Raw genomic sequence first — 15,959 nt, forward strand, 5'->3', positions numbered from 1 at the left:
GACTTCTGGGTTTTCTGGCTCTGTCAATCTGTTTCTTCACTTCAGCAGGTGGGTATTGTAGTTTTAAGAACGCTTGATAGAGATCTTGTAGGTGTTTGTTTCTGTCTGAGGGATTGGAGCAAATGCAGTTGTATTTTAGAGCTTGGCTGTAGACAATGGATCGTGTGATGTGGTCTGGATGAAAGCTGGAGGCATATAGGTAAGCATAGCGGTCAGTAGGTTTCTGGTATAGGGTGGTGTTTATGTGACCATCGCTTATTAGCACCGTAGTGTCCAGGAAGTGGATCTCTTGTGTGGACTGGTCCAGGCTGAGGTTGATGGTGGGATGGAAATTGTTGAAATCCTGGTGGAATTCCTCAAGAGCTTCTTTTCCATGGGTCCAGATGATGAAGATGTCATCAATGTAGTGCAAGTAGAGTAGGGGCATTAGGGGACGAGAGGTGAGGAAGTGTTGTTCTCAGTCAGCCATAAAAATGTTGCCATACCGTGGGGCCATGCGGGTACCCATAGCAGTGCCGCTGACTTGAAGGTATAGATTGTCCACAAATGTGAAATAGTTGTGGGTGAGGACAAAGGCACAAAGGTCAGCCACCATGTTTATCGTGACATTATTGGGGATACTGTTCCTGATGGCTTTTAGTCCATCTTTGTGTGGAATGTTGGTGTAGAGGGCTTCTACATCTATGGTGGCCAGGATGGTGTTTTCTGGAAGATCATCAATGGATTGTAGTTTCCTCAGGAAGTCAGTGGTGTCTCGAAGATAGCTAGGAGTGCTGGTAGCGTAGGGCCTGAGGAGAGAGTCTACATATTCAGATAATCCTGCTGTCAGGTTGCCAATGCCTGAGATGAAAAATCCCTGAAAAAGCACAGGAACAAATTTGCACAGACACACCCCTAGAACCCCGACCAGGGGTATTCTATCTGCTACCCAAGATCCATAAACCTGGAAATCCTGGATGCCCCATCATCTCAGGCATTGGCACCCTGAGTTTTTGGTAACTATAAGGTGTCTGGCAAATCTTGCATTTTTGAATGGCACTGTGTGTAGGTGGTACAATTATGTCTTTGGTGATAAAGTATTGTCAAATGTAGTTTATTTGCATATTACAATCCTTTTGGTGAAAATGCTGTAAAAATTAGTTGCTCCCTCCTCCCCCAATAAAACTATATTAGCAGTGATATTTATGGTGGGGGGAGGGATAGCTCAGTGGTTTGAGCATTGGCCTGCTAAACCCAAGGTTGTGAGTTCAATCCTTGCGGGGACCGTTTGGGATCTCAGGCAAAAATTGGGGATTGGTCCTGCTTTGAGCAGGGGGTTGGACTAGATGACCTCCTGAGGTCCTTTCCAATCCTGATATTCTATGATTCTATGAGATGACAACAGTGGAATGATTTTTGATAATATAGTTATGACTGCTTTTTTTGGAGGAGGGATGAGTGGGAAGTGGAATGTTTTCTGTATCTACTCAGGAGAGATATGTTGGGAGCATAAGTAATGTTTTTGTGAGAATCTATATTTAACACACAGGTATAAGGTTAAATATTGATAAGAGCTAAAACTGTCTATGATAAATTAGAATGGATGTCAAACATTTTATTCCATTGTTCAAAGCTGACTTTAAGGAATTAGTTTTAAATTAATAAAGTCTGTTTTGTATTTCATTTTTGGGTTCCCCCATTTTATAATCACATAAAAGCAGTCAGCAACCAAGTCAGTCAAGTTGCTGATGCACAGTACAAGAGTCAAGCCTATACTCTTCTATACCATGTTTAGCAGAGTGCTTTCCTATCTCCTCAGTGAATAAGCTTGACAGTATATTACCACAGATGGGGAAGTCATTATTATTATTCACATATGTGGTTAGCGTCATTATTCTGCTTGACTAGAACTGAATCATATGGATAACAGGTGCCAAATTTACAATAGGTCCCCAAATACGCCTAACTACTTTTCACAGAGTTGAACAAAAGATTGTTTAGTAAAGATTATATATAGCATAGCTGTGCTTATCTAAGTAGTAATCCAATCAGTGGTAAGACCCGAAAAACCTAAACTAACAACAAAAAACTGACTGCAATTAGAAAATCTGAAATGAGATTAACTTCAACACAGAGCTTGCAATATGACGGTAAGAGGTATAGTCTGGAGTCAAAAGGAGGTGAGCAAATAGGAATATCACAAAACAAAATATGAATTAGATAGTTTGACAATTTAACAAGAAAGAAGCTGGTCTAGATTGTTCCTCAGTTTCAAAGTCCTGACAAGTCAATGTGGGGCAATATTGTATTTTACCAACAAAACTGACCTATTTTTTGACTGTCAAACATACACCACAATTCTCAGAAAATATCCCTATAGTAAAACATTTAATTTTAGTGTTAGTAATTCTATAATTTCTTAATCCATTGTGAATATTTTGCCAGCTACACATCTAAACATTCCCAATTTCCCCAATAGAAAGTTCTACTGATTATAACCTTTGATTGTTCTGGAATAAATATGCTACGTAAACAAAGCTGTAATCACTGAAGGTTTTGTGCTGGACAGACAGTATATGGAGATTATTCAATCGAGCACATACAGTCTGTTTTAACATCGTGTTTTTAGGCCATTAACATTAATTTTCCTCCCAAGTAGATGGACCCAAAGCATGTCAGTGAACCCTGTACCTTTGTGGAGTTGATGCCTAGAATGTTGTGCTAGTGATTAACTCATTTGCTATTTGAAGCAATCAGTCAAGCTAATGAGAGAAGGATTTCTAATCCAGGGGCAGCAGGCTTGGACCAAATTGAAAATGGAAACATGATTAGTGGGCACAGGTTTGAGGGAATTTGTGTTGGGTTTGGCAGCTTAGAAGTTTTCCACTCTGCTTTCAGGAGCAGTGCTTGAAACCTTCACTGCTTACATTTGTTATACTAAAAGTGGCTTGCACTTGCTAAAAATACATGATTTTTGTTATATAATGAACTGCAGCATCAATATTGACATAAATTAGAAGACTAATCGCAGATTCTAAATTAAGCCGAATTTTGACTCACCTTCTGTGTTTCATCTAGCTCAGTTTGTGATCTGGATGGTGTTTAGCTCTCATTTATCATTCTTGCATACCTTTTCACAGCTGGACTTTCTAATCTGATTTTAAGGTTCACTTGATATGCTTTCCCAAAAGTAAATATGTCAGTAAGTTTTGTTTTATTTTATATACTCATTCTTAAGATAGTTTAACTTAATACAAACATGTACCACACTCAAGAAATGTAGCCAGAGTTGGGCAAGACTAGAATCATTTCAGATTATGGAAAGTGATTTAGAAACACCTGGATCCAAGATTTATATCATGCCTAAATCCTGAAGTACTCTGGTTTTATAGCTCTTTAGAGGAAAGGCAGGAACTGCATTAACACTTGTTAGTGTAACAGCTAATGCATTGCTGACTACAACTTCAAAAAAGCTTAAGATTATGTCAAATATAAAAAGGAGAAGAAAATAGGGGTGTGTTTTGTTTAAAAAAATTGGAGTTATACATTGTCTTACATGTTTGAAAAGTTCAGTGAACGAAAAGGCATTTTTTGATACTTTACGTTAATTTAAATAAAATACTTTATTTTGGCTTAATACTGAAATAATGTATGGACTTTAAATTCTAAGTCCTTTCAAAATATGTACTTAATAGATTTTTCTCCACTTACAATTATCAGGAGCATCATCCTGTTCACATCAGAGTTTAACAGGAGTTTTGCCATTGACTTTAGCAGAAATAGAGTCAAGCCAACTTGTTGCAAACTTAGATCTAGACCTTAGTCTGCAAAAACCTCAGCATGTATGTAACTCTACCCGAGTAGTCAAAATCATTGGGATTTCTCCATGTGCTTAAGCCTTTTCAGACTTGGACCTCAGATGTGTTGAAAAGTTGCACCATGAATGTTTCAAAGAATGTCTCAGTTTAAAGACTCTACAAACCATACTTTGACTAGATTGAAGATGGCCACTGCATGTGAAAAACATGGCAAGCTGACTTCGCTCAAATTTATTGGAGCTTTACCACATTATAATAATACCAACTTGTGCTCTTTTTTTCCCCAGCAAATTCCAATCAGTCACAATTGTCATTCACTACTGACAGCACTCCAGCCAAAATAGTTACACTTTTGTTAGTCATAAATCATACTGTCATTTCTCAAAAGAGCATAAAATCATTCCACCAGTACAGCTGTTAAGAATATAATGCTGTTCTTTCTAAGCAGCAGAACACAGAAGATTTAATGAGAACAGAAACCATTTAGAGGTGTCCACTAAGGCGTTTAGATATTCAGGCTAAGAAAGATGATTCACTTCCTGAGTGATATATAAATATGCATTGGAAGAATCTCTTCTATCCAAGCAATTTTCTATATAAAATAGAACAAAAATTGTTTGTTTAAATTATATACAGGAACTTAAAAGTAATAAGTATTTCTACAGTTGTTTGAAATGTTTGCACATAAAGTGGTCAATTCTACTATTTTCAGAAGAGAATGACAAAAATCCACTTTCACAAGTTCTAACCATACTTTCAGTGAAAACCAGGTTTTACTGGTTTGGGGGAAAATAACTTTTTGTGTAAAACAACCACAAAAAGACTGCAATATTAAATGAAAAATGACAAATTTTATGGCCATTGTTTCATGCTTGGAAAACTTTTACAAAGTTTGTTCCTGCCCACTTCCCCAGCTATTTTATGGTGCAAACCCTAGAAATATTTCCCTCCTACAACTTCTTATTAGGGAACAGACAAAGATTGAGGACAAGTCTCCTCTAACTAGTCTGTGGTGGTGGTTTTTTTTTTTTTTTACTGCCTGAAAATCCCCATGATTAATTTATACATTCCTCTCCCCCGATTCAAGTCTGGTTTGACTGTGCTAAGAATAACTTGTCTTCTACAGCCAACACAACATCAACTTTGTTTCCAGCTTAAAGAATTAGTACTAGTTTAAAACTTATTTTGTCACTGGAAAAACTTTTTTTATATTTTTCATAAGGTGTGATATTTCAGGTGCTGATATGTTTAAAAAACCTCAGTGGTGTTTTTTTTTTCTTTCAGGGCATAGATTCAAAAACTTTTGAAATATTTCATTTGGTCACAATCCAGACAAGTCTGTTTTTTCCATTCTCAATCACTTTTTTTTTCATAGCCATACAGCTCCCAAACTATAACACCAATTGAAGATTTGTTGCCGTGACTATGCAGAATTACACATTCAACTTGTATAAATATTTAACCCTTCTATTGAAGGTTAATTCATTGCCATTCCATCATGCAACCTATCGCTTGAATACGAGCTCTTGCCTCGACAGTTGCGCTAGTAGTGGAATCCACAGCAAGAGTTGGCCAGGAGTGTAAGATCAAGAAAAGAAGGGGATGCATAGTTAAATGCCATCGTGCAAAGCAGGCTGTGTCCATAATGCACTGTGTAGCTACACATGTGAGTGAAAGGTTCTGGCAGGGGGAAGGCGTCAGGGAGCTGCCAGAACCTTTCCTCACTGCCTCTCACCTGCCAGAGCCTTGACCTGCTGCTGGAGCCTTTCCCTGTGGCAGGGGAGACAGGGAGGCAAGAGGACACTACGCTGCTAAAAGTAGCAGTGTGGATGGGTGGAGACACTTCTTAAGTGTGTAGAGAGCCACGGAAGGTAGAGAGCCACAGGGTTCAGACGTGTCTTTACTCACCTAAGCAGTGCCTCACCATCTACTATTTATATCAGTCCTGGGAGGGACATGTAGCGTATATACTGTAGTGTACGTACTGTCAATGCTGCCGAACGAGTGTTCAGCGTGCAGTGTAGACATACCTTTACATAACCTAACTCCAGGAGTTCGGACTTCAAATAATACCTTAAAAGATGCCTATCCAAGGCTCCAGGCACCTTAACCCATTATTCATGCTGCTGAGATTTCATTATATTAATCATTTTAACAGGAACTCAGCCAATCAGACACCTACAGAAACTCCTTTCCACCCATTCATTGTTCTAGGAGCACACCTCTCAGCCCTATCGCAAAACCTTATCAAACAGCTGTCTTTTGCAGAGTGCCTAGAAGGTCATTGGTTTTGGTGTAGTTTGGACAAAGTGGGGAATAAATTCTGGAGCCCTCCCAGAAAATGGCTTGGCAGCCACCTCTTCCCTCTCCCCCTGCTCCTTTTGTAACAAGGGGAATCTAGCTCAAGCACAGCTGAGGCAGTGTAGCATTGAAAGAGGCAATTCCTAAGATAGGTGGGGCCCCGGCCATTAATTTACATATTCGAGCTTAAAATCATCACTCACTTCCAGAATATTGTCATTTTAGGGAATTTCTTAGAATTTAAAAAAAATCTTCTCCCTACAAGGGCTATACAGTGTTGTGTATGGTACCAAAGAATCCTGCTGGTATATGCAGACAGAGAAAAAACATTTTAGAAACTTTTAAAAAAGTTTTTTAAAAACCATTTGGTAAAACACGGGACATGGCCATATGGGGTAGTATAAAGGGTTTGGGATGACCTGTGTAACTCATTCATAGCTTTGAGGTTTGTGAATGAGAGCTGTCCTAAATTCATGCCAATAAATCTTCATACACAACACCATTATATATTCCCTCTCTTTTTCTGTACATACATGTATGTATGTACATATGTGTTCATGTGTGTTCATAAGATGTGTATCCTGATTTCCACTTTGGGACTACAGCCTAGTCAACAACATACACTTTTGAATATATCTTTTTTTTTTATAAAATCTCTGAGCCTTATCACAACAGTACTAAGTCTCATGAACCGTCATGCCCCCACTGCACCTTTTGCAAACCAGTGCTTCATATGGGGTTTCACTAACTTCATATTTACAGGTCTTGTTGTAAACTTTGCAAAATGGCAGCAGGATGCCACAAAAATGATGTCATATACAAAATGTAATGTATTGCTACTTATTGTATAAATTGTACAAGCGTGTTCTTTTTCTAGGGTAAAAAGCTATTGGTAAGACAAATGCAGCTGTTTCAACCAGTTCTACTAAGGAAGTGAGTCCTGCATGCAGGAGGAGATTTTTGTGGTATAAAGACAGAAGTATGTAATTGAGAAAATGTATCCGTGTTGTAATAAGAGAAGGTAAGTCCTTTGAGTTTCAATGTCACCTTGCTTTGAATGTGCTTGTGCCATTCCTGTTGTCTTCATTTTTCCATGCCAAATGCCAACTCCCTTCATAAGCATCGCAGAGTTTGAGGCAATTGATCTGTATATGTATACATTAACATGATATTTAAAGCCATGAGATAAGTAAGAAGCTAAAAGACTGGTTTGGAGAGAACTTTTGGACTTTCTGCACTGCAGGAAATTACAAGCTTGGAGTTTTTATAAAACATGTTCAATTGTAAGGATCTGCTGCTATCTCTTGGAAAAATACAGTTTAGAAATAATCGTTTCTATATTTTCTCTGCTTCTCTTTGTAATTTTATTATTCAGGGATGTTTTAAGAGACAAAATCATGTTTTTCGCTCAGTTCATCTTCCCCTGTTACTTATGTTTTTTAGACGTCCTAGTTTTTTTTGAGTGACATCACAATTACTTGCTGTGATGATCATGATATCACAAAGAGAAGACTGTAACTTCAGGTGCAGAATAAGGAATGGGCTTAAGATGCATTGGACTAAACTTGATCCCCAGATCTGAACTTTGGGCAACTACACCTCCAGATGGGGAGCTAAACTTTAAGGCTTGGGCAGTCTATAATGCCCTGCATCAGAACTCCTTATGCCCCTAAAGAATCAGGGAAGTTGAAACTCAGATCCACATTTTGTGACTTAATCCTGTTTTTAAGCTAATTCTCTGTAATACATGTTTCTAAAGCTTTTCAGGAAACTATCATCTGTTAATATAGTTTACTACATTTACATAGAGCTAGAAACTTACACTGCACTCTGTCAACAGTATTTTGTTCCTCAAGCGGCAAGAAGGCAGTAGGAGAGCACTTGTGAGCACTTTTTGAGAATGACCCCAGATCAGCAATGATTCTGAATGCTCTTAGACCACAATTCAGTATAGCATCTATATTCAGGAAAGGCACTTAAGCATGTGACTAATTTGACTAACTTGAAGTCTATGGGACTCAAGCTCATAGACTTTAAGGTCAGAAGGGACCACCATGATCATCTAGTCTAACCTCCTACACATTGCAGGTCAGAGAACCCCACCCAGCCCATTCCTAAAATAGAGCCCGAACCTCTGTCTGAGTTACTGAAACCTTCAGATCATGGTTTAAAGACTTCAAGTTACAGAGAATTCACCATTTCCTCTAGTTTAAACTGGCAAGTGATGCATACCCCATGCTGCAGAGGAAGGCAAAACCTCCCCAGAATCTCTGCCAATCTGATCTAGAGAAAAATTCCTTCCCGACCCCAAGTATGAGTATGTGGGTAAAACCCACCAGCCAGACACCTGGGCTTTCCCCATCTAATGTCTCTCCCCATCAGCGCTCTCCCCATCTAGTGTCTCTTGGTGGGCCATTGGGGATGTTTGCTACTGGCAGTCGTAGATGAGAAACATGTGTAAGTGCTTTCCTGAATCAGTGCCTCTGTCACAAGATAAATACAGAGGAAGGCAGATGAGATCATAAAGTGGGTTATAAAATAACATCCTATAATATGGGGATGGGAGGAGATGGGATGGACCAGTAAAGAAACCTTAGAATGTGAAGGTCCTCCTGTATGGTACATATGTGCATTTGTTATAATCTTTCCCAGGCAATCTTGCCTTATTAAGATGAATAAAACAAAGAAAAAAACTTTAACTATTTAAATGTTAAAGAACCAATAACCATGTTCACCAGTGATTGATTTTACTTGTAATGAGTATGCCTTGCTCACCAACCTTCTTGTGTCATTTAATGTGCCCCATTAACTTTTTTGTTTATCTTAAACAAATGTTCATGAGCATAAGTACCTGCTTAAATACATCCAAAATACTAATAAAAAACCCTAAATATATAAGAGAGATAAGTGAATACAAATGGAAACAGATGAATAAATGAAGTAGACCCAGAGCTGTCATCAGACCCTTCACAATCACTAGATTTTTTTTTTCACCTGCTCATGTGGTGCTTGCCCTTCATCTGCTGGCAGTGACAATATACTTCATCTCTCACTAGTTGTTTTCCTACCATCTTTATGTGCTTTCCCTGAGAGCTTGCAACTTTATTAGTCTAAGTCCTGTTAAATGTACTAAGCAATGTAAAGTGGTCACCATTAAAAAGTCAACATTTATGTGCTGCCAATAAGGAGGAGCTCTTTCAAAAGTTCTCTCTGAGCTATCCTCTGGAATTTTTCCAAACTGATGAATAAATCCTATGTGTAAGGATTATGTGCATGTGGGCTTACAGAGTGGAGGGCTGAGGGACTGGGATTCTGTAAATTTAAAATGATTCTTTAAGGAAAGCAATGCCACTTGGCAAACATTCATATTAAGCAAAAAGAACAAGTACTTATGGCACCTTAGAGACTAAAAATTTATTTGAGCATAAGCTTTCGTCGGCTAAAGCTCACTTCATCAGATGCATGCAGTGGAAAATACAGTAGGAAGATATACATACAGAGAATATGAAAAAATGGGGGTTGCCATACCAACTCTAATGAGAGTAATCGATTAAGGTGGGCTATTATAAGTAGGAGAAAAAAAACTTTTGTAGTGATGATCAGGATGGCCCATTTCAAACAGTTGACAAGAAGGTGTGAGTAACAGTAGGGGGGAAATTAGCATGCGGAAATAGTTTTTAGTTTGTGTAATGACTCATCAACTCCCAGTCTTTATTCAAGCCTAATTTAATTGTGTCCAGTTTGCAAATTAATTCCAGTTCTGCAGTTTCTCGTTGGAGTCTGTTTTTGAAGGTTTTTTGTTGAATAATTGTGACTTTTAGGTCTGTAATTGAGTGTCCGGGGAGACTGAAGTGTTCTCCGACTGGTTTTTGAATGTTATAATTCTTGACGTCTGATTTGTGTCCATTTATTCTTTTGCATAGAGACTGTCCGGTTTGGCAGTGTACATGGCAGAGGGGCATTGCTGGTCTTCTTGTCAACTGTTTGAAATGGGCCATCCTGATTATCACTACAAAAGTTTTTTTTTCTCCTGCTGATGATAGCCCACCTTAATCAATTACTCTCATTAGAGTTGGTATGACAACCCCCAATTTTTCATGTTCTCTGTATGTGTGTGTGTGTGTGTACATACACATCTTCCTACTGTATTTTCCACTGCACGCATCTGATGAAGTGGGTTTTAGCCCTCGAAAGATTATGCTCAAACAAATTTGTTCATCTCTAAGGTGCCACAGTTACTCCTTGTTCTTTTTGCTGATACAGACTAACATGGCTACCACTCTGCAACCTGATTCATATTAAGCTGCACTTCATTGACCTTGTTTCTGAAAAAATATTCTATGATGGTATACATACACTGAACATATCTCATTTGACATAGAAAAGTATGTGCATCTGAGGGCAACAGAAAAGATACTGTAGTGGATTATAGGAGTATCCTCCCCCAGGAAATGTTTTTGAAAATATCTGATGCTTAGTGCAGTCTGATCCCATCACAAAGGCAAAGTATGTGTTTGCAGAGTTTGTGTTCCAAGAAATCTCTGGCAGGAGTGATTTAGCAGTATGGGGAGAAGGGGTTATTCAGTTGAAGGCATGGAAAATTGCCCCTGCCCATCTCTTCAGTTTGGTAGCAAAATTTTAGCAAGGAACTCTGTAATTTTATTTCAGTAGCATGTTGGGGGGCCATTATTCTAGGCGCTAGACAAACCCAAAATAGAAGGTGGTTCCTGCCCCAAAAGATTTACATCTAAAAGACAAGACTGATGTAGACAAGTAGCAACATGCCAAAAGGACAGAACTTTTTTGTTTCATAGTTCGTCATGCTTCCTGTATGTCTAGCCACTTGTCTATAGTTTTATACATGGATTGTAAACTCTTCAGGGTATGGACCATCTCTAAGCATTACTGCAGTATAAAGAATTTTTGCTTAAATAGGAAAACAAATTGATGGGATCCCAGCCCCGCAGCCCTCCACTAGGAGGTGGGGGGACGTGGAAGGGGGCAGCTTTTGAAGGAGTCCTTGTTGGCCAAGGAAAGTGAGGCATCTACACTGAATTTCATGGCATTGCTCTCTGTCTATTTGTAGTACATTAACTTTTGAACACAGTATCTGATCAATGCCAAAATTTCAGGAAATGTTCTAGGCATCAGTGAGAAGAATCCTTTTGAAATGGTGAAATTTGGAAAACCAGGAAAGCCTCATTTAGAGGAAAATAAGGTCCACAGAGAATCTCTCTGTTGGAGGCACCAGCTTAACTTTCTGTGTTGGGAGATAGACTCCAGCTTAAAGACAAACAGAAATAAGACCCTTACAGGGAGGGTTTGGAAGTGGCAACCAGCCAGGGAGGAGAGTGGAGTGACATGAAGGAGAAAATGGGGAAGACTGAGGGTGGGAGGAAGAATAGGGCCCAGAGAGATGTAGTGATGATGGGGAGCTGGGACCCAGAGGACACTGGGAGGGAAATTATAGGGGAACCAGCAGGGACCCAGAGGGTGGAGTGGGGGACAGGGATCCAGAGTAAGAGGACAAGGGGAGGAATGGGTGGAGGATGAACCTTGTGTTTATCAGCTCAACTTCCACAAATATTGACTCTGGAAGTAGAAAGGCCCTGTGGAATGTGTGTGTGTGAGGGGGAGCCATTCCCAGCCAGGGCTTTGGGAAAGAAGGGGAGGAGGATTCTGGTGAGGGAGGGGTGTGAATGTGTGGGGTCAGGTGGGAAGGGGATGGGAGAAGGTTAATGAGAAACAGGAAGGTAAAGGACAAAGCAGCTCTCTGAGTGTAGGGGCTGGGAAGTATCTGTAAACCCCCAGGATCCCTATCTCTGCCCCCCATCCGTATTACCCCTCTCCCACTCCGTACACATCCCTTTCTCACCACCAAATTTCAGCAAGTAGAGGACCTGTACCCCTGCTGCTGTGACACACATCACAGGCAGCAGCTTCATATGCTGCTCTCTCATTGGATCTACAGCTTGACCCACAGAAGCAACATAGTTTGCAGCTCTCCAGTAATAATAATTAAAAGTAACAGTATAATTTCTTTCCATCTTCCCCTTCATGTAACAACCCCTTTCCTGCCTCTGTTCCTGCTATGGTATCATGATGTTTTCCTGCAATTGCCACAGAGTGATGTGTGAGATACTTCATGTTCTAACAGGAAAAATTGGGAGGGAAAGGCAGGATTTTTGATCCTACATTGTGCTAGCAATGGGCAAATGTTGCCTTTAATTTGGCAGTCACAGTTTAGGGGGTTGTATGTCAGCTTGAGATTACTTTATTTCGTAGGCAAAAAATATCTCCTAATGAAGTTTGAATATCCTCTTTTGAAATAATACGGTAGAACCTCAGAGTTATGAACACCTCTGGAATGGAGGTTGTTTGTAACTTTGAAGTGTTGGTAATGCTTAACAAAACATTGTGGCTGTTCTTTGAAAAGTTTACAACTGAACATTGACTTAATACAGCTTTGAAATTTTACTAGGAGGAAGAAAAATGCTGCTTTTAACCATCTTAATTTAAATGAAACAAGCACAGAAACAGTTTCTTACCTTGTCAGATCTTTTATTTTAACTTTCTCTCTAGTTTTTGATAGTTTATGTTTAACAGAGTACTATACTATATTTGCCCCTTTTGATTTCTGAGTGTATGAGCTCTTGACACTACTCAGAATGTTCAACAAGGTGGATGAAATCATACCATTCCTTTTACTATGGATAAGGTAAAGTGGAGATGTTTTGCCAATGGAATCAAACAAGTGCTATCACATTCTGACTGGACTATATAGTGAATGATGTTCATCTATGAAAGCCAGTCACATGGTGACTCCTAGAGTGATCCTTGGCTACACTAAACTTATTTTAGTTGTTCTCTGGGTGCTGCATATATTTAGAGACAAAGAAATACCCAATAATAACACAAGGGGCATCGTTCTTCGCTGGCTCCTAGGTACTACTGTGATACAAATAATAAGGTGCACCATGCAGGCAAAGTAAGGACTGAAGAGACCTTTGTGAAATATTGAACCAGTGGTCTTTAGTGCTGCTTTGTTCTATTAAAGCTTTAAATATACATGAAAATATTCATTTATTATTAAAAGCTGTTGGGTCAAGTTCTGATCTCTTACACCATGCTTAATCTGGAGAGCAACTGTATTGACTGGATTTACACAAGTGTCACTGACATCAAATGTGATCCATATATTGAGGATTAACAGCTTCCTAACACACATTAGATTTTACACAGGTTCATAAGGCATTCTTTTGAATAAGTACCAATTCCATCCTGGTTCTCAATTTACTGTATTTACCAGCAGGACAGTGGGGTGGGAATAGGTATTGTTTCATATTCTCTGTGTATATATAAAGCCTGCTGCAGTTTCCACGATATGCATCTGAAGAAGTGAGCTGTAGCTCACGAAAGCTTATGCTCTAATAAATTGGTTAGTCTCTAAGGTGCCACAAGTCCTCCTTTTCTTTTTGCGAATACAGACTAACACGGCTGTTACTCTGAAACCTGTATTAATAGTTGTACATTTCTAATGAAATTATAATTACTAACCCTAACCTAATATATAAAACAGGTCACTACTACCTTGCACATAATTAAGGGTGTTATAATTAATGAAGAAAACAACATCTAAGGGCATACTAATTTTTTTTTCATTAGAATGGCCTCTTAGGTTATCTTTAAAGGCAAAAAAAAAAAAATCTTATTCTGAGCCTTAATTTAATTGAAGTTTTTTTTTTTTAAAAATAACCTTTCTGTTTCTGATCTCTGTACCAGTATAGCCTGAGAATTCTTAGCTCAAAAGAATGGTGGTAGAGACCGTGTTTGTAATTTCTTTCAGAGATAAAGATGTTGAATTCTGTACACATTCTGACCATTTGCAGAAATTATAACCCATTTGCTACAAAAAATCAATAGAACAGATAACTAGTTGATCTATGCTTTCTACCCCAACTCTTTGTGTCACATTGTGCGCACATGTCTGTATATCTATCCAGGATCTAACTACAAAGGAGCAGATGCTTCAGTTCATAAAAACACATTCACTTAAATTTAGGGTGCCTCAGTACAACTGTACCCTTAACAATAATCTATACCTTAATTTTAGCCATACCATTAGTTAAATAAATAGCTCTTGGTTTAATGAAGTTCAGTCTATTACTCTGTATAGTGCCTAGCACAATGGACTCTCCATTCTTGTTTAGCCTTTAGGCACTACTGTAATAAATATGTTTAATAATTAAATATTTCTTGGGAACTAAAGGCACTACACTTAGTTCTCCATCTGTCTTTTAATGGTTTCTACATAAATGTGCTTTAAAGTAAACTAGGTTTGTAGCTTATGTCATTGCTTAGGAGAAGATTACTATAGTATATGACTAATTTTGCTTCAGCAAATTACAAATGCCAAATGGTTTGAATAATACCTAGAAATAATTTATATAAAAATGGAAGACAAATACGTATAGGGAAAATTTACCAGGAACACAATTTAGAATTAAAACAATCACTTCAGTTAAACAAACATTTTCAAATGACGCCATCTTCTTTATATATAGGAATGAATGTTCTCACCTGAAGTCTGATCCTGCACCATTGAAGTAAATAGCAAAATTCCCATTAAGGTTAATGATGCAAGCTCAGACGCCATAGCACCCAACTCTGTTCTGTTAATAACTTAAAAAATATATTTAAAGAATGTCTTTTATTTCTACTGAGTCAGAGATTGATACTTCCCTCCAAAACATGAGTGCATGACATCGTGTTACTTGTGAAATTGGCTGCAAAGCTTGTTGCGAATGCAGAGTCACTTATTGTGTGTGTGTGTGTCTGTCTGTCTGTCTGTCTCATATAAATATGGACATGTCTGTGTGTATATCAACTTACATCGGCATATCCCAGGGCAAAAATCGAGGGCCTAATGTAACCTGAAGTATTTAGCCTACCTGGTTTATATGGCTATTCACAACACGATCCATTTTTATCAGCGTTAAAGGTGGTTATTTTCACCCCTGATATGTGCATATAAAACTTTCATGAGTGTCAGTGAATCTGTGGAAGTTATATACTTGTACTGTGGGGAAAACAGGCCCAAAAGCCCTTACAATTTCATGCTCAAGTGATATGGAGAAACATTGTGGACTAATATCAATTCCTTATTGAAGAGAACATAGACCTGTAGCTCTTCCAGGCACAAATAATTGATAGCTCTGAGAAATTAAAATGATTTCTGATGTTCAGTTCTGTGGTAATAAAATTAGATCTTCTATAAAACTGGGTTTTAGGGACTTAATGACCATCAGGAGGATATTGCCTGTTGCAGACCAGTCATTTGCAGTGTTGATATGCTACCCATATGTCTCAATCTGCAGTTATGGGACCTCTGAGGCTGTATAACAAAAGTCCTTGTTCTTGCAGCCGCTGGGTAATCTGCCTCCCTGCTGTGTGTATAGCAGGCCCTACAAAATAGTTTTGGCAATTAACTCTTAAAGCACTATACAATACTAAAACATAATGCTCTTCATTCAAACAAACAAATACTTGAGAGGTTCTGAACAGGTTCCCAAAAGTAAATAAAAAAACTAGGGAGTACTGTGATCTGTAGATATTTATTGGTCTGGTATTCTTGATTTCAGACACCATGGGAATGAGTGCAATATAAGAATCTAGATATATAGAACACATATTTAGGGGAGGGTCTCTATTCTAACAAATCCTGACCTGTTACTATCCCTTATAGATTACAAGAGGATGGTGAATAAAAAGATAAAAGTATTAATATTAAAGATGCAGAAAATATTCCAAATTTCAATTTTTTGACAATTTTGTGTTGAAAACTCAATTTTCAATGGAATT

At 38.4% G+C, this 15,959-nt stretch overlaps 1 protein-coding gene across 4 annotated transcripts in view; it reads left to right on the forward strand.

The window, feature by feature from the left end:
* Positions 1-15,959, forward strand: part of CEP44 (centrosomal protein 44) — a 155,697-nt gene that overhangs the window by 58,933 nt on the left and 80,805 nt on the right. For 2 of the 4 annotated variants that reach the window (XR_012158635.1, XR_012158637.1), the window contains one exon: positions 6,976-7,119. The exons of the other annotated variants lie outside the window; for them this stretch is intronic. The gene's annotated coding sequence lies outside the window, so the exon portion shown is untranslated. The remainder of the gene's footprint in view (positions 1-6,975; positions 7,120-15,959) is intronic. 4 annotated transcript variants of the gene reach the window in all.

The sequence above is a fragment of the Lepidochelys kempii genome, chromosome 4 (genome assembly GCF_965140265.1).
Source record: "Lepidochelys kempii isolate rLepKem1 chromosome 4, rLepKem1.hap2, whole genome shotgun sequence".
Taxonomy (NCBI): Eukaryota; Metazoa; Chordata; order Testudines; family Cheloniidae; genus Lepidochelys; species Lepidochelys kempii.